This window comes from Anolis carolinensis, chromosome 2 (genome assembly GCF_035594765.1).
Source record: "Anolis carolinensis isolate JA03-04 chromosome 2, rAnoCar3.1.pri, whole genome shotgun sequence".
In the NCBI taxonomy this organism is placed as follows: Eukaryota; Metazoa; Chordata; class Lepidosauria; order Squamata; family Dactyloidae; genus Anolis; species Anolis carolinensis.
Window position 1 is genome coordinate 291,988,996 of NC_085842.1, and position 19,392 is coordinate 292,008,387.

Here is a 19,392-nt window from a genome sequence, read left to right on the forward strand (position 1 = left end):
GCATAATTTAAAACAATATTTAAAATACACAGCCAGGAATAGTTTTGTATTCAATTCATAATAAGTTCCAACTTCAGCAGATAGTCAATTGTTTGAATTTTAAAAAATCAGTTGCGAGCAGGACAACCAGGAGAGAGTCTAACTTTCTGGGTCGGAAGTCCCAATACCTTTGAGTGGCCACCAAGAAAAGCCTCTCTTGCATCCTCACCAAATGTGATGCTGAGTGTGATGAAATAAATAGGACAATCTGCACTGATAATCTCAAAGTCCCTAAAGGATCAAATGCAAAATAGGCTCCTTCACATAGCCTGATCCCAGGTTATAGAGGGCTTTCTAGGTCACAAATCACACAAAGAATGCCACCTGCTCCCTGTAACTGGCCACAGTCAATAATCTGGCCTCAACATGTAGAACCAACTGAATTTTTGAAACACTTTATAATTGAAGCCTTCACAGAATATGCAAGAGAGATAAACTAGGGCATGAGTTACTATGCCCAAATCAAACCTCTCCAGACTTTACAGCTAGCTCACCTGGTTTAAATGTGCAACTCCACTCCTAGACATCACTGATACCTGGACACCCAGGAGCAAAACCAGAATTACATCTAAATGGGAAACTTAAAAGTTCAAATGAATGCAAGTCAAATTCTCCTAGCCTTTTGATTGATCAGGATACATTGTTTCGCTGTCTGGATTAAGCTTCTGTTTCTTTGCCTTTATCCTGTCAGACACTGTTTTAAAACTAAAAAGGCTTCCTAAGATTGAGATAGAAGGAAGAGAAAGTTGAGTCATCTGTACAATGATGACACTAAATTCTAGGTAGCCAGATTTGATATTCCAGAGGTTTCATGTGTATCATCAATAGCATGAGAAGCAAAATAAAGTTTGCCCCATAATCAAACCTGCAGATAGAATTAAATGGATCTAAAGAAACTTTCTACTCAAGGAATTCCTGGTGCTCCAACAACAAATACTGATAATGGTTGTTTCCATACATTTTCAACACAAAAGAAACTTGTGCACAAAATCAGAATTATTAGGATGGTACTATTGCATCACTGTATTCGCAAGCTAAGGCAAGTCATTTGAGGCTGATAGCCAACCATGGATGGAAAGAGAAAAAGGATGCCAGACCACTCAGATGAAAGAGTGACATGTCACCAAATAATGAAATAGGTGTGGTTCTATCATACAGTACAGTTCACTAGTGTTTCTTCCTCACCAAAAAGTAACATACAAGATGTTTTGCAAGAAAAAAATAGCTGCTCAACACATAGGTGCTTGTTTCTTTAAAGAGAACAGATACGCTACACTAATCCTTAATTGCTTTAGTTTGACCTCTGCTAAAAGCGAGTATTTCCTAATGAATATAGTAATTACAAAGGAAGACTCTTCATTTGACTTTTTGTACTGTAGTAACTGTGTAGATATCCGTCATAAGAATTAGAAGTGATTCTCCAACTTTTTGGGGGAGAGGGGAGGATATTAATTAAAGTTACTTGTTCAAAGGTTTGTACAATATGTCCATAAACTCTTTCCATAATTGGCCATATCAGCAGCAGACTTATCAAAAGTTGTAAAAAACAGTCCAACTTCTCAGCTTCAATATTCCTATATTGGGATTGCTGAGCCCTCAATCAACTTTTTGTACCAAGTTCAATATTGATTTTTTTCCTCTACACAATCCCCTTCTGTGTGATGACTCATGGGCCTTGTAGTCCTGCTCATGACATTGTAATGCCTGATGAAGAAGAAAACTTGGGTTTTTTACCTTCCCAGTCTGAACTGGAATCTTCTCAGCCAGATCTTTCCCAGGCAGATCTGGGAACCTTGCACCTGCAAGAAAGTTGTGTCCCAGAAGTATGTCAAACAAACCCAGAGCCTACATCTCCCGTGTTCTCTCGCCATGAGTTTTGTAAACAACAGAGGGGTTTGGAAGCAGCTTCGCGCAGGAGTGCGAGGATAGCAGCTAAGAATGTACCCAATTAAGTCTGCTTTTCGTGAGAATCTTTAAGGAGTCAAACATCTGGTCTCAGAGTTTAGCTTTCGTTTCTGGTTCCCAGAGAACTGCTTCGGCGGGAAAGTTAGACTCTATATAGGTGTTTTACCCGCGTAGTAACTTCGCGGAGTCAATTCGTCAGCCTCCGGAGCGAGTTGTGTCTGGACAGCGCGCTCCGATTCAAGCCTCGTTCCTGCTCAAGCCTTGCCTTGTTTCCAGCCTTCGCTCCTGTTTCCCAGCCTTTGTTTACCTACGGATCTTGCCTTGTTTCCCAGGACTAAACCTTGCCTTGTTTCACGGATTTTACCAAGTTATTCCACGGACCTTGTTCTTGTTCCTCGTTACCTTGTTCCACGTTTCAAGCCTTGTTTCAAGTATCAAGTTATTTCCTAGCCTTGCTCAAGTTCATGGACTAAAGGACCTTGTCATCTCCCCTCACTTTGCCTGGCAAAGTGAGTGTTTCGGTTATTGGATTACAACTTTGGACCTTAATATTTCATATTGGACATTGTTTCTTTGGACTAATTTTGACCTTTCCTGAAAGGTCTGCTTCTGGACTAACTTTTACATTTGTTTTTACTAACTTTATATATTTCCTTAATAAAGATATTAGATAGAATCTGGCCTCTGCGTATGGTTATTGGTGCTCTGTAGCCTGGGTCGTGACAGTTTGACTCCGCCACCCTAAGCACCAATTAACCTCGGCCAGAATGTCTACCGGAGCCGTACCTGGGCCGAGCGGCCAGCCGATTACCTACACCATCGACAAGGATGAGGTGGACCGAATCCGTGATAAGCTCAATGCACAGGATGGGGAAATAAAGGGTTTGAAGGAACGCGGAATCCGTCTTCCGGCCATGGCGTTGCCAACCAAGTTTACTGGAGAAGCTTCTAAGGTTCATGTTTTCCGTCGCCAATGCCAAGCTTATCTAGAGGCCCGTGATGCCGAGTTTCCCCAGGAAGACATCAAGGTGGCGTGGATTTACAGTCTCCTAGACGGGCCAGCGGCTAACTGGGCGACGGCTCTGTTCGACCAAGCCTCCCCACATCTAAGGTCAGCGCAACATTTCTTGGACCACCTTAAGGCGACCTGGGGAATCGAGGACAATTTGGAGGCCGCCGGGCACAAACTCCGCCGCCTCTTCCAAGGAGACAGACCCATGTCTCAGTACATAGCCGAGTTCCGAGTGCTGGCCCACAACACCGGCTGGAACGATGTAGCCCTCAGAGGACAATTCCGGGAGGGTCTCAACATCGAAATGCTGGAGGAAATCTCCAAGGTGGATCCTCCCCAGACCCTCGAAGCACTCATTGATCAATGTTTACGGGCTGAAGTCATGATTGCCAACAGGAAACAGTGGGTTCGAGGCCAGAGCGGTAGAGCTGGGGCAAAACCCCCCGCTCCCGCCAGCGTTCAGCCACGTCCAGTGTGGAGACCCCCACCACCAACCCCATACCCCAGAGGAAGCGAGGAGATGCCGATGCAGTTGGGCAACATGCGTCCCAGACTAGATGCCGCCGAGAAGGCCCGTCGTCAACGCTTAAACCTCTGTTGGTACTGCGGGAACGGGGGCCACTTCGCCAGAGAGTGCCCAGCCAAAGGGAAGCCCGCCGCCCGTCTTGCGGCGGCGTCCTCCACGGAGACGAAGGCGTCTGAGGCGGCTGGCACACAGCCGGCGGGGGAAGCCAACGACCGGGCGTAGAGAGGCTCGCCAACCCGGTCAAAAAACCCATTCAAGAGCCGCCAACCGGGGTCCTGTTCCTTCTAGTGGTCACCTTATGGTCAGCAAAAAGGGGACCCGTCATGATCCACGCCATGATAGACTCCGGAGCCACCAACAATTTCATTGATAGAGAGTATGCCGACTCTCTGGGATTACAATATCATGACTTCAAGAATGCCCGTGTGGTGCAAGCCATAGACGGCCGCCCCCTCAAGACGGGCCCCGTAAGTCAGTGGTCGGAACCCACCAGGATGTGGATAAGGGAACATATGGAAGAGATTTCCTTCTTTGTTACTGAGGTTCCCCATTTCCCTGTGATTTTGGGGATTCCATGGCTGACACTTCACGACCCAAGCATCTCCTGGTCCAACAGAGAACTGCAGTTTGCTTCAAAGTACTGCCAAAACCATTGCCTCGTAGCCAAGGTCTGCCATGCCACAGACACCGAGCCCATTATCACCTTGCCAAAGAAGTACTCCGAGTATTGGGATGTATTCAATGAAAAAGAAGCCGAAAAGTTACCCCCACATAGACCTTATGACTGTGCCATTGACTTGGTGGAGGGGGCCCCGATCCCGCGAGGGCATCTCTACTCCCTGACTGAACCAGAGCAAGAAGCTCTCAGGGAATTCATAGAGACAAACCTTCGCAAGGGATTCATCAGACCCTCTCAATCCCCAGCCGCCTCCCCAGTGATGTTTGTGAAGAAGAAGTCAGGGGAATTACGCTTGGTGGTGGACTACAGAGCATTGAATAATATCACCAAGCGGAACAGCTATCCCCTGCCCTTAATCTCGGATCTACTAGACCGACTTCGAGGAGCCAAGGTTTCAGCAGTATTGGAATGGCGGGCGCCAACTAACAAGAAGGAGGTGCAGCGATTCTTGGGGTTCGCGAACTATTACCGCAAGTTCATTCCAGATTTTGCCCGCTGGTCTGACCCAATCACTAGCTGCATCCGTGGAAAACAGCCCTTCCGCTGGACTGATCAAGCAGAGAAAGGGTTCCAACAACTAAAGAAATTATTCACATCCCAGCCAATCCTTCAGCATCCAGATCCTGAAACCCTTTTTGTGGTGCAAGCGGACGCCTCTGATGTGGCAATTGGGGCTGTGCTCCTACAACCGGTGGGAGATCATCTTCATCCTTGTGCCTATTATTCTCGTCAACTAACCGCACCAGAGAGGAACTATACCATTTGGGAAAAAGAACTATTAGCCATAAAGGCAGCTTTTGAAACTTGGAGACATTGGCTAGAAGGGGCCAAATTTCCCATTGAAGTCCACACTGATCATCGGAATCTAGAACATCTAAGAACTGCCCGCAAGCTAAATCAAAGGCAGCAACGTTGGGCTTTATTCTTTGAACGTTTCAACTTCCAGATTCATTATGTGACCCCAGCCCAAACCAAGCAAGCAGACGCCCTGTCACGTAAACCGGAATACGCTGCAGGACGCAAGGAGACCTTTGAATCCCAACTACTACAACCCGAGAACTTTGCCACGCTCACAGTGGGGAACACCAAATCCACTCCCATTGATTCAACTCCCTCTACTCCAGGGCCCATCTGTGCTCAAGAAATCAGGGCTAGTCAGCAAGCAGATGCCTGGGCGCAGGACCAACTTCGTCAAGGTCTGCATTTTCCCTTTTCGCTTAAAGATGGACTGCTTTGCTATAGAAATCATGTTTATATCCCACCCGGACCGGGCAGGGAAAAAGCACTTCGTCTGTGTCATGACTGCAAACCAGCAGGGCATTTCGGACTATTTAAAACCATGCATTTGATCCTAAGAGATTTCTGGTGGCCCAAGATCCGCAAGGATGTGGAAAAATATGTTAACACCTGCCCAGTATGCCAGCGCTCCAAGATAAGAAGGGAGAAGCCCTCAGGGCTTCTACACCCCCTTCCTACCCCATCTCGCCCATGGGAAATAATTTCTGCGGATTTTATCACTGACTTACCACCTTCCTGTGGATTCACCACGATCCTAGTGGTGGTGGACCTTTTCACCAAGTTAGCCCATTTCATTCCCTGTGAAGGTCTTCCCACGGCCCAAGAGACTGCAGATTTGTTCCTCCAACATGTTTTCAGACTACATGGATTGCCCAAGAGTTTGGTCACAGACCGTGGATCCCAATTCACCTCTCGTTTCTGGAAGGCACTACAAAAACTATTGGGCATAGACTCTCGTTTATCTTCAGCTCATCATCCCCAAACGGATGGGCAAACGGAGCGCACCAATGCCACTTTGGAACAGTACCTTCGCTGTTATGTAAACTACCAACAGGACAATTGGGCTTCTCTGTTACCACTGTCGGAATTTGCCTACAACAATGGAGTCCAGGCTTCTACAAAAGAAACGCCGTTCTTTGCAAACTACGGCTTCCATCCACGTTTCTTTCCCCCTGTCATTGAAACTTCAGAAGTTCCCGCAGCAGAAGAATGGCTGCAGGAACTCACAGCGGTGCAACAACTTTTGCTCCAGCAACTGGAACAAGCCAAGGAGGACTATAAACGTCACGCGGACAAACATCGCCAGCCGGGCCCCGAAATCAAGGTAGGAGATCGGGTTGTTCTGTCCACTCGCTTTTTGCCCTCCCATCGCCCTTGCCGGAAGTTAGATGCCCGTTTCATTGGCCCCTATCCAGTGGTGGCGCAATTAAACCCCGTGACTTTCAAACTCCAACTTCCACGTTCAATGCGCATTCACCCAGTGTTTCACCGCTCCCTGCTCCTTCCGGCGGATGGTGTGCGGCCAGATGTAGACCGGCCGGCCCCCGTTCCTATTTTGGTGGATGGGGAGGACGAGTTCGAGGTTCAGGACATTTTGGATTCTCGCTTTCACCGCCGCCGCCTGCAATATCTCATTGACTGGGTGGGTTTTGGCCCGGAGGAACGCTCTTGGGAAGACGCCTCCACAGTCCATGCTCCTGATCTAACCCGTCGCTTTCATCAGACCTATCCCGCCAAGCCACGACCTCGCGCCTCGGGGAGAGAGTCCCAGTTTGGGAGGGGCCTTGAGGAGGGGGATAGTGTGATGACTCATGGGCCTTGTAGTCCTGCTCATGACATTGTAATGCCTGATGAAGAAGAAAACTTGGGTTTTTTACCTTCCCAGTCTGAACTGGAATCTTCTCAGCCAGATCTTTCCCAGGCAGATCTGGGAACCTTGCACCTGCAAGAAAGTTGTGTCCCAGAAGTATGTCAAACAAACCCAGAGCCTACATCTCCCGTGTTCTCTCGCCATGAGTTTTGTAAACAACAGAGGGGTTTGGAAGCAGCTTCGCGCAGGAGTGCGAGGATAGCAGCTAAGAATGTACCCAATTAAGTCTGCTTTTCGTGAGAATCTTTAAGGAGTCAAACATCTGGTCTCAGAGTTTAGCTTTCGTTTCTGGTTCCCAGAGAACTGCTTCGGCGGGAAAGTTAGACTCTATATAGGTGTTTTACCCGCGTAGTAACTTCGCGGAGTCAATTCGTCAGCCTCCGGAGCGAGTTGTGTCTGGACAGCGCGCTCCGATTCAAGCCTCGTTCCTGCTCAAGCCTTGCCTTGTTTCCAGCCTTCGCTCCTGTTTCCCAGCCTTTGTTTACCTACGGATCTTGCCTTGTTTCCCAGGACTAAACCTTGCCTTGTTTCACGGATTTTACCAAGTTATTCCACGGACCTTGTTCTTGTTCCTCGTTACCTTGTTCCACGTTTCAAGCCTTGTTTCAAGTATCAAGTTATTTCCTAGCCTTGCTCAAGTTCATGGACTAAAGGACCTTGTCATCTCCCCTCACTTTGCCTGGCAAAGTGAGTGTTTCGGTTATTGGATTACAACTTTGGACCTTAATATTTCATATTGGACATTGTTTCTTTGGACTAATTTTGACCTTTCCTGAAAGGTCTGCTTCTGGACTAACTTTTACATTTGTTTTTACTAACTTTATATATTTCCTTAATAAAGATATTAGATAGAATCTGGCCTCTGCGTATGGTTATTGGTGCTCTGTAGCCTGGGTCGTGACATTCTGTCACTTTTCTTCCATACTGCTTGCATTCCCTTCCTACTCAACAGTCATGTATAAGCACTCACAGAGGCCTGTAAAAGTATACATAGACATACATGGGGGCTTGAAGGAGATACATCTTAATAAAATAAAGCATAACTTGTACACCGAGATTTGTAAATAACATTTAAAGAAAAACACCCAGTTTCATCTTTAGGCACCCTAATAAAACTCTTCTCAAAACAAATCTGTGCTGAATTTATTTATTATTTATTTCCCTCATTTCTATCCCACCCTTCTCACCCAAAGGGATTCAGGGCGGCTCACAATCTGGCAAAAATTCAATGCCAATGTACAATACAAGAAGATAAAATATAAGCAATTAAAACAATTGAATAATTTAACAAAATACAACAAATACATTTAAAACCATAGAGTATAAAATCCTTGAACCATTCATCCGCAAAACCTTGTACATAAACCTTAATCCGGACCGAGTCAAAGTCAACAGAATTCACTCATCAAACGCTTGACCACACAGCCAGGTCTTCACTTTTTTCCTAAAACTCAGAAGGGATGGAGCCTGCCAAATATCACTGGGGAGGGAGTTCCAAAGCCGAGGAGCCACCACTGAGAAGGCCCTGTCCCTCGTTCCCACCAGCCGTGCCCGTGAGGTGGGTGGGACCAAGAGCAGGGCCTCTCCAGACGATCTTAGTGTTTATAGGAGGATACACGTTTGGACAGGTAAGTTGGACCAGAACTGTTTAGGGCTTTGTAGGTCAAAACCAGCACTTTGAATTAGGCTCGGTAGCATATCAGCAGCCAGTGGAGCTGGCCTAGCAGGGGAGTGGTACGCTCCCTGTATGCCGCCCCAGTTATTGATCTGGCTGCCGCCTGTTGTACTAATTGGAGCATCTGGGCCATCTTCAAAGGCAGCCCCACGTAGGCAAAGGAATCCCAAATAAGAATATATTGGGGGTTTTTTTAAAAAAAAATCTAAACTTCTGGGAAACAGCCACACATAGAGCTGGCAAAGTATTTTTTAGGTTGTATAATTAACAGAGAATCTCCAACTACAGTAGAGTCTCACTTATCCAACATAAACGGGTCGGCAGAAAGTTGGATAAGCGAATACGTTGGATAACAAGGAGAGATTAAGGAAAAGCCTATTAAACATCAAATTAGGTTATGATTTTACAAATTAAGCACCAAAACATCATGTTAGACAACAAATTTGACAGAAAAGGTAGTTCAATACGCAGTAATGTTATGTTGTAATTACTGTATTTACGAATTTAGCACCAAAATATCACGTTATATTGAAAACATTGACTACAAAAATGTGTTGGATAAGCCAGAACGTTGGATAAGTGAGTGTTGGATAAGTGAGACTCTACTGTATATTGTAAACATTTCTAATCAATTTTCTGCCAGGTGAGTAAATCAATAAATACACAAAAAGAGCAAGCCATCTCTAAAACTCAAAGATCTAAACACAGATATAATTTGGAGTAAAGAAAGAAATGTAAGTAATCAAAGTAAGCTAGGATTGTATAGTCACAAAATGGGACGTAAATGGTACATTATATGAATGGTTTAACAAATTCCATGCCTATAAACTGAGGCAAAAGAAGGAAAATCTGAATGGCCTACTTCCTCAATGTCTGCCCAAGAGATTGTGAGGGGTGAGGACAGTCCTTTAAACCAATGGTCCAAACCATGCCTCCCTGAGTGCTTTGGTTCCAAGACCACCCTACGCTCAAAGCCTATGCTACTCCCCCCCGATATTTATCCTCTAGACTGGTTCACTATCTGATGTCCCGTCCCTCGAGGTTTTATTCTGATCCCTTTCTCACCCAGAGTTTTAATTTTTAATCTAGTTTTTAAATGTAGTATTCATGCGGCCCGCTCGTGTTATATTGCTGTTTTGATCTTATGTTGTACTGTTTATTTTATGTAATGTATTATTTAATTGTATTATGTTATGGTTTATTGTATTGTCTTGGGCATGGCCCCATGTAAGCCGCCCCGAGTCCCCGTTGGGGAGATGGTGGCGGGGTATAAATAAAGTTTTATTATTATTATTTATTATTAAGGAGTCCACAAGCAGTGGTACATTTGAGGGATGGCACGGAGAAGATACAGATGGATCCTGGGGAGTTATGGGTTTGGATAGAAGGCTGGGGATATCGTAGAAGGGCTGCAGCTGGAGGTGGGGCGTTGGGTGACTCCAGCTCGGATGAGGATTTGCAGCAACCAGCTGTGGATGGGGCGTTGGCTGGCTCAAGTTCAGAGGACGACTTGTAGATAAAAGTAAGCTTGTTGCTAATGTAACTTTGCAATCGGCAAGATGTTTTGTTGGGCGCTTTTCGGGATCTTTGTTTCAGAAGACGTGTTTGGAAGACTGCTTTGGGACGTAAGTGTTAACCCGGGTTTTTAGTGGCAACGGGGGCTGGCATTGTGTGGGTTTACACTGGATTGTCTTGTGTTGGTTTTATGCATTAGCTGCCGGCTTGCCTCAGTCGCTTTGGCTCTTTGTATTTACCTTGGACTGGAATTCAGTGACTGTGACTTCTTCCTGACGACATGGACTGGAATTCGGTGACTGTGACTTCTCCCTGACGACTTGGACTGGAACTCGACACCTGTGACTTCTCCCTAACGATGCAGACCGAACGTGGCAGCTGTGACTTCTCCTTTACAACGTGGTTTTGCTTTAGCAACGTTTTGGGGCATTGTGTGGCCATTGGTCACTGTGGGTTACTGCTGGTAACTTTCATGTGTTTGTTTAGCTCCAACCAGCAGGTGGAGCGAGTTTCCAGTCTTTTCAACTAAATTTGTTTTAATCTGGATTATTTCCCAGGATAATCCAGATTATATCCCAAATTTGGGTCTTTTGAGTTCTTTTTGGACATTGTTACCTCACACTGAAGAGAAAATGTTTTGAGCCTCCTTTTGGTTGTTTCTTGGGCTCTTTTGTGTTGTTTTTGCAATAAACTGAGTTGTTTATATTGGCTGGCGTCTGACTCGTAACATTAAGTCTATACACTCTAATGAAACCAAAATTGGCATTTTTGCCTTAAAGTACTGTATAGTACCTAGGAACCTTGCACTTTACAGAGTTATTACATTAATCTTCAATTTGTTTTTGAGAAATATAAGAAAGGTTTTTATGAACTGCAATAAAACATTGTCTAAAATATTACTTTCTTAATGCTACCGTTACTTTCTAAAAGACAAGTGAAATAAAGTACAGGATGCTTCAAAATAATGGACCCAATTTCAAAGAAGTATATTTCATGATGGCCACATGTTACAATTACACAAAAGCTACAAATGGTTTAAGGAGTTATCAAGTTATCACATTTTACTAACCATTTTGAACCAGAAACAAATCATTAGGCCTGATGTTGTGGGATCACTATATTGCGTATGACTGAGGCTAGGGGCCATTTGAGCACTAGAAGAGGCATCTAGCAGTAACTCTATGAAACTCTATGCCCCACCCTTTCCAGTGGTAAAAATTTCATTCTTGGGAGGTTTGTGGTTGCAGAAATACAGCAATTTCAAATTGGGTCCATCTTTTTGACACATCCTGCACTTTTTCCAGTACAAAACCCCACACAGAACCCTACAGTTATGTCACAGCACCGCTGCTAATCTATTTGTAATATAATCTTGATTAATAGGGAAGCCACTATGACAATCAAGTTTCAGGAATTCTATCTTATCAGTTCAGTTTACTCTGTCCCCTAATATCAGACATGCATCAACAGAGATAAGATACTTAAAATTTTTATACAGATTTGAGAGCCCAATTTTCTGAAAATAACTTCTGTATTCCAGTAATGGAATCTTTGGCCACAATCCTATTGGCTCCATCGATGATGTAACCATGCCATGCCAGTTAAAAGTGAAAGAAAAAAGAAATTGGTGGTAAAGAAAGGAGGAAAAGATAGTTGCAGCAAAAGAAGGAAGTTCCTAGCACTATTATCACTTTTTCTGATATATGGGGGGAGTGGATCCAGGGAGCCAAGAACAAAATAACAGGCTTGGCTTGGACAGTCACCTGTCCTATTGAACCAATGAGTGTCCAAGCTACGCACCAACATTATTTTGTCTCCATGGACACACCACTCACCCGGCCACGAAACCAGGCCTTTGAGATCAGTCAGCACAAAACTAGCAGATTTCTTCTCTGGCTACTAAAACACTGCAGGAACATGCAAAAAATGGAAACACTAGTGTAATAGATTGTTGTGTTTACTCATTGTTCCTATGGCATTTATGAACAACTGCAGCATTTCAAACGGACAATATTGTAGGGGCTGCACATTTGCTGGGTTCAGGAATGCAAGGCCCTTAGGAAAGTAAAAAGGTGAGTTAAAAACACTATTTTTTTTAACCTGAGCCCTTTAAGAATCTCTAGGTCTTCCAAAAAGACTCTGTGGTCAATATCTGCTGGAGGTTCACCACAAAATCACACTGGAGGACCCAAGGATTTGTAGAAAGAACACGAACACTTTGATCAAATTTGCAAATAATCAAACACACACAAGTGAAACCTGCAAATATGGAGGGCTTACTGTACTGCCAAATATGTAGGGGGGGGGGGCACACAAAACTAGAGTGACTAGAAGCCCCACCTTGGTTAAGATAAAAAATTAATCCTGAACATTGCCGGGGGGGGGGGGGTGAAAATCATTTATGGGGCTACTTTGGGAAAGAGCAGGCTATAAATTAAACAAATAAATAAAATTTGAAAAGTGAATCAACACTCCTAGGGAATATATGGAAAGCCTTGAAAATGAGCATTTGAAAAGGCAAGTAAAGCCAAACTAGCTTATCTACAGCAAAGGGGTAAACTACCATTCCATTCCAATACAATACTATACAATTTGTAATGACTGGATAATATAATCAACCGAATATTCTGAAACTGAACTTTTGCTCAAAAAGAAATTTTCATTTATTTCTCCATCCCTTGCAACAAATGCCCCACAAATATGTATTTCATCAGACTGAGGCCTATCCAAGATAACGTGAAGAGGAATAGTAGTTATATGGAAATTCACAGAAAATCTGCAAGAAATAGTCTTGCCCCCTTCTTTATACAGCAAGAGGCACCCTGCCTGGATTTGAGTCCCTTTCATGGTAAAAAGAAAGCTGTTTCATTACAGGAGGCATGTCTGGATCAAAGCCAACATGTTTTATTCCTATGCAACTTAATACTGCAATTTGGTCTGTTAGAATTTTTGTGCATCATTTTTCAATGAAATATTGATAGGCCATATACCAAATACATTTGCCTTGTGTTACTTCACTTCCATTCACAGCCATAATTGTTTGCAGATAGAAAGTAAATTTTAATGCATAATACAAGTATTTATTGCTTGGTGTTTTCAAAAGAATTGTAATCATCTACATTTTCCCTGAAATTCTGAATTTCACATGGCCTATTGAGAGGATTCTAAACAAAGCAAAAAAGTCTGTAAAAGAACAGATTCAGACTTGGGATGCCTTAGCTAAGACACATGTAATGACACATGGGAATGTCGTTTAGAAAAATATGTCATCCTAATTTGCAAGGCTGAACTTGTTGAACCCTATTCAACTAAACATTCTGCTGCTTGGAGAACATACAGTTTATATGGTAATTACACCTGTAGCAGGTTTTAAAGTGTTACCTGCAGCAAATACATGAAGTAGGCATGACAATATATAGATGAACAAATCATGAGAAAATGTTTGGATGGCTACTTCAGTCAAATTACTGAAAGCAGTTTTTCCACTAAATCTATAGGTCCCAGCAGCAGTCAGGATTTTTTTGGTAGCCCTCATGCAATAACTGCAGAGCCCATATCCTCAGTTTCACTTACCAGCTCCTGAGAGAAAATGGTCTCTCTAGGAATGCTTCTGCAGAAACTGCCACACAGTTGCCCTGGAGCAGGGGTCCCCAAACTAAGGCCCGGGGGCCGGATGCGGCCCTCCAAGGTCATTTACCTGGCCCCCGCCCTCATTTATAATATAATATTTTTATATCCGTTTTAATAATATAATATATTGTATATACATATGATATTGATAATAACATTATCATTTTATACAATATAATACTAATAATACCATATAATATTAATTATATATGTTATATATTACATATAATATTACAATATAATGGTATAGTTCAATATAGTAATATACTGTATAATGCTAATATTGTGCTATGCTAATAATATAATATATTGTATGTACATACAGCTGCTTTGAGTCCCCTTCGGGGTGAGAAGGGCAGGATATAAATGTAGTAAATAAATGTAGTAAATGAATAAATAAATAATTTTAGGCTTAGGCTCACCCAGAGTCTGAAATAACTTAAAGGCACGCAACAACAATCCTAATCAACCTGACTATCTCATTGGCCAGAAGCAGGCCCACACTTCCTATTGAAATCCTGATAGGTTTATGTTGGTTAAAATTGTTTGCATTTTTAAATATTGCATTGTTCTTTCATTGTTATTGTTGTGCAGTGTGCATAGGAATTTGTTAGTTTTTTTCCCCAAATGATAATTTGGCCCCTCAACCATGTAAAGGATTGTGGACTGGCCCTCTGCTTTAAAAGTTTGAGGACCCCTGCCCTGGAGGATTGAGCCAATTCCCAGAGAGGATACTTCTCTAGGAATCTGTGTTCACTAGAACTCTATGATATGTATGCTGGGACCAGAAGCTGGATAATTTTATGATTATATCCATGGTTTCAGTGACCATGATGTGGTCAAGAAGAGATCCCCTGTGGATACCTGCGTCTTACTGTATAGTATACTTCTCTTTCTTCAGGCAATTATCATTCCTATCTTTGCAAACTGAAAACTTAACTACTGTAATACAGTATGAATCCACCTTTCATTCATAGGGTGACTAGTATAGAACTGAGATATGAGAGGCATGCTTCACCATGCAAACATTTCACCAGCACAGGGTTCACAAGGACTCCATACACTTATTTACCGTAGCTTCATTTAGTATCCCATGGATAACATATAGAACCCAGAAAGACCTGTATATACTTAGCTTCCTTTTCACACAAAAAGCAGGTGGTTAATGCTATGCAATCTAACAAAAACACAAGAAAGAACTGGTGAGCACTCCCAGGTGCTCAAGCTACCTGCCTATGTTAGGTCTTGATGTTTATCTAACTCCATTTAAAATTAAGTTCAATTGAACTAATCTGTTTTTTTGTATTCTTCATTAGGTTCCTTAACGCTTGTAGAAACTTTGCTTTAATCACATCGTGTGTATATGTATGTGTGTGTGAAAATATACACAAAATTATTGAGACTGTAAACCAGGAGTGGGGAACTGAGTTAGGCTAGGACTCCATTTAAATCACATGAGACCTTAGGACAGTGATTCTCAACCGGTGGGTCCCCAGATGTTTTAGCCTACAACTCCCAGAAATCCCAGCCAGTTTACCAGCTGTTAGTATTTCTAGGACGTGAAGGCCAAAACATCTGGGGACCCACAGGTTGAGAACCAAACAAAATACTCCAAAATGCCCTTTAGGGAACACAAGGGCATTTTGGGTCATCCTGGCCTCTTAGAATTCATTTTGGATAATTCTGTAGTTAATTTTTTTAATGTCAGACTTTGTTTTGATTCCTATAGGGTCCTAAAGTTAAACTAAATGTTTTCCCATAACTCTGTTATGAATGCTGATATAACCATTTGTCTTCATTTCTCACTTGGATATAAAAGCTGAAAGATAAAATCTGAAAGCTCTATGCTTTGCTTGGGAAGATCTCATTACTGGAAGTGCCCACAGGCTGCTGAAAAGTAATTCTCAAGAGTTTCAAAGTATCATATAATGGATACTGATGACTACTCTTCAAAAGTTTCAAAGTAACTCGCAAAGACTGCTGAAGGCTGCTTCTCAAAAAAAATCCAAAGTGACACACAATTCTCCTCATACAGTTAGGCCTGCCAATTTGCCAATCAAGACACTGGCATTGTTCAATGAGGGGCTCTATCAGTTTTGTCCTGATGTGCCCAATGTTACAGCCCCTAATCCAGTGAACCTAACAGGTGAAAGTGTAATTCTACATGGGGACCAACCTAGATATACTATAGCATCTACTCTTTGTAAATTAAAATGCAACTGTGCAACCATCAAAACCCTAGAAGGAAGAAGTCAAGAAAAGCATTACAAAAAGAGAACTATTTTTGAGAGCAGATATCTATATAAAAATATATATATTAAGAACTGATAACTGCTCAATTGATGGTGCAAGGAGTCAATGATTTGTGTAAACTAAAACAGAAAGGGAATGACTTTCTTCTTTCTACAGCTTCATTCCCTCTTCAAAAAGTATTCCAAAAGCCATAGAGCTGATTTTCACACAGCAAAGGCGGCAGATGGGTCAAGAGGGAGCAACATGTTACTTCAAAGTTACTTCTGTTAACACAATGTGTTTAATTCACTATTGTGGTGTCTTATGGGAGAAAGATCCATCCTATATAAATCCTGTCAATTGACTGCTGCCAAAAGGAAGCTTAGTCAAAACAGCAGCCTCACAACTACTTACCTAATGCTAAGTTTCACTAAATTTAATAAGACTTATTCCTACGGTATGATATATTCATAACTCTACTATATTTATTTATTTATTTATTTATTACATGCATTTATACCCTGCCCTTCTCCCCGAGGAGACTCAGAGCGGCGTACATTCTGCCACGAGGGCCAGCAACAAATATACTATAAAACAAAACAATTAAAACATGATAAAAAGTATACAAAAATTAAAACGCTGCAAGGCAGCGATATTGCACCATCCTCAAGACTATGCAATACAGTGCCACAGAATTACAACAAACTCACAAAATACTCAACACATAAAAAGTATATGAGAAAAACTCCTCTCATACACAGTACTACTGAATATGCATGGGCTTACCAATAACAGATACTTTTGCAAACAAACTTCCTGATACTGCGAAATAGGACAACACAAGATGATGGCATCAAGTTTCTGATTAAAAACAACAAAATTTTATCTAAATTTACATTCATACAATGGTAATTGAACTGAAAACGCAAAACAGGAAATATCTCCATATTGGGCAAGCTTAGAACTAAACCAACCTAACTAAAAGGGAAAAATCAAAAGCTTGCCAGATCATTTACTATTATATCTAGTTTGTCAAGAGCAATAATACTATCAAATAATTTTAAACTGTCAATTGAATTTTATGACAAACATTAGCCAAAATCAGCAGTATCACAACTTTTTAAAGGGGCCTACCTTTTAAAAAGAGCAGCATTGAACAATAAAAGCAACAGCTAACACAAATAAAATGGTTCATAAATGTTTATCATTTGATTTCCTTTAAAATGTAAAGTGATTGCTGGAAAAAAAGCAATACTATGAAAGTGATCAGTCTTCGTGAAAGTATTACTCTGTTCAGACGTCACTGCTTTTCTGCCAAACATAAGCCATATAAGGAAGTTAAAGTTCATCGCCATCTATTTTATTCAGTCCTTTCAGATGCCCAGAAATGACCTTTCAGATTCAGTCCTTTCAGATGCCCAGAAATGAATGAAGTGCCTTTGATGATCAAGTGTATGGTTTAAGATAGTTTACTGTATTTTCATTGGCAAAATTGGCTTCCTGCTCCCAAAACAAATCAATAACATCAAAACTACTGGCACTAGACAGAGCTTCAGCCTTATAAAGCTTATAAGGATTATAAGCAATACATACTTGCACAAAAGCAAACGACCAATTTCTTGTATAACCATCAGCAGATTATGCTGCTGCTTCCCTTGTAACAAAATTTACCAAATTGTATTTAGTTTTAAGAGACCATTAGAACTATCACCATCACCTTCAATTGATTACAGAAGACTAAAAATGCAGTCTGAAAAGTTATAGCATAAACTATTCAACTGTATTCCTTCAGGACATTAGATTATTTAAAAACCATGGGTACATAAATTACATTTTTGCAGACTTCTGTAAGTTAAATCAGACTAGTTAACAAGAAGTCGTAGTTAGAAGTGGTTAAGAAAAATGCTTCCAGTACTTCAAACTTCTTCAAAAGTCCCTAAGTTTTCAGGAAAAACTTGTAAACTTGACAAAAACTTTTTGGGCCTACATTCTCTACTTGCTCCATGGCCAAAGGACAATTTATTAGAGAAAAAGTCGAATAACACAACCAACGAACATACAAAAGAAAAAGAATCACTGTCCTTTACGCAAGGGGTGTCCTCTCACAGGAAAATCATAGTTACCAGTTCCGCAACTAGACATTTTAAACCCAGGAATGCATAATCGGGCAGTTTCAGTTCAATACCTTCTTGCTGCGGAACAAAGAAACTTCTGTTTAAGAAGCTTTACCAAAGCTTACAAAAAAATCTTCCAGATTTCCCCTCTGCAAGAAAACGCAAGCAAGGATCACAGGCACAGGTACACATCCCGAAACTGGAAATAAGTTCCTAATTCATAAAAGCATAAAATGGAGGGGGGGGGGAATCAAATTTTAAAAAAACCAGCCATGAACTGAAAACAAAGTACTGTACACATAACTTCCCTCTCACCAATAGAAAAACATTACTACAGGCTGGGCTGAAAGTCACAAAGGGGCTTCAATAACTCCTTTAGTTTACAATACAATAACATTATATACAATATATATAGGAAATAAACTTACATTATCTGTAAAATCTTTTTTTAAATTGCTTTACAAAGTTATTAAAAGTATCAGACATCTTTGTGACTTTTGGCCCACACTGTATTTGCGATCTCCAAAAGAAAAAATACAATTAGCCTAATTTTTTGGAATTATTTCCCCTACCAACCTCAGACTTCAGGCGTCCAGATTTCCTCCATTTGCGCAGAGTTCTTCCAGCAACGTTTTAAATCCCAAGAGGGCGAATTATTCTTTTTCTCTCCCCAACAAAAAAACAGAAGACAGGGGGAGATGCAACAGCTCTGTTGGAGTGCGGGGAGATCAAATAAGCTCTTCTTGTTGCTTTGGGGGGTGTTTTTGTTTTGTTTTCTTTCCAAAACCCCTTCCTCTCCTTCACTTTTCTCTCTCAAGTTGAGAAGGGCAGAAAAGGCTTCTCGAGTCTTTTCTACTCCTCTTCCTCTGCGTGTTTCACTCCCTTCTTGTTGGGGTTTTTTTTTTAAAAAAATGTTCTTGTTGCTTCCTTTCCACACAACCCTTTCCTCCCCTTCACTTTTCCCCCCTCTCAGTGAAGAAAAGCTCTCGTCGAATCTGTTTCTCTCCCCCCTTCACCTCCTCCTCCTTTCCGTGTTTCAGTATCTTCTTCTTGAGGGGGACGTTTCTTGTGGTTGTTGCTGCTTCCTTTCCTTTCCACAAAACCCCTTCCTCCCCTTCACTTCGCGAAGGGGACAAAAAGGGTCTCTTCTTCTGCCTCCTCTCCGTGTTTCAGTCTCTTATTCTTGTTGTGTTTACCGTTTATTGTATCCTTTCCACAACTCACTCCAGTTGTGTAGAAGGGGTGAGAAGCTCTCGTCCAGTCTCAATTTCTGCGTGTTTCAGTCTCTTCTTCTTGGGGGGACGTTTCTTGTGATTGTTGCTGCTTCTTTTCCACAAGACCCCTTCCTCCCCTTCACTTTTCCCCTCTCAGTCGAGAAGGGGACAAAAAAAGGATAT

At 42.0% G+C, this 19,392-nt stretch overlaps 1 protein-coding gene across 4 annotated transcripts in view; it reads right to left on the reverse strand.

Annotated features, from left to right (window-relative positions):
* Positions 1-18,711, reverse strand: part of erbin (erbb2 interacting protein) — a 115,463-nt gene extending 96,752 nt beyond the window's left edge. For all 4 annotated transcript variants that reach the window (XM_003216339.4, XM_008102890.3, XM_008102889.3 and 1 more), the window contains exon 1: positions 18,572-18,711. The gene's annotated coding sequence lies outside the window, so the exon portion shown is untranslated. The remainder of the gene's footprint in view (positions 1-18,571) is intronic.
* Positions 18,712-19,392: the final 681 nt, after the last annotated feature.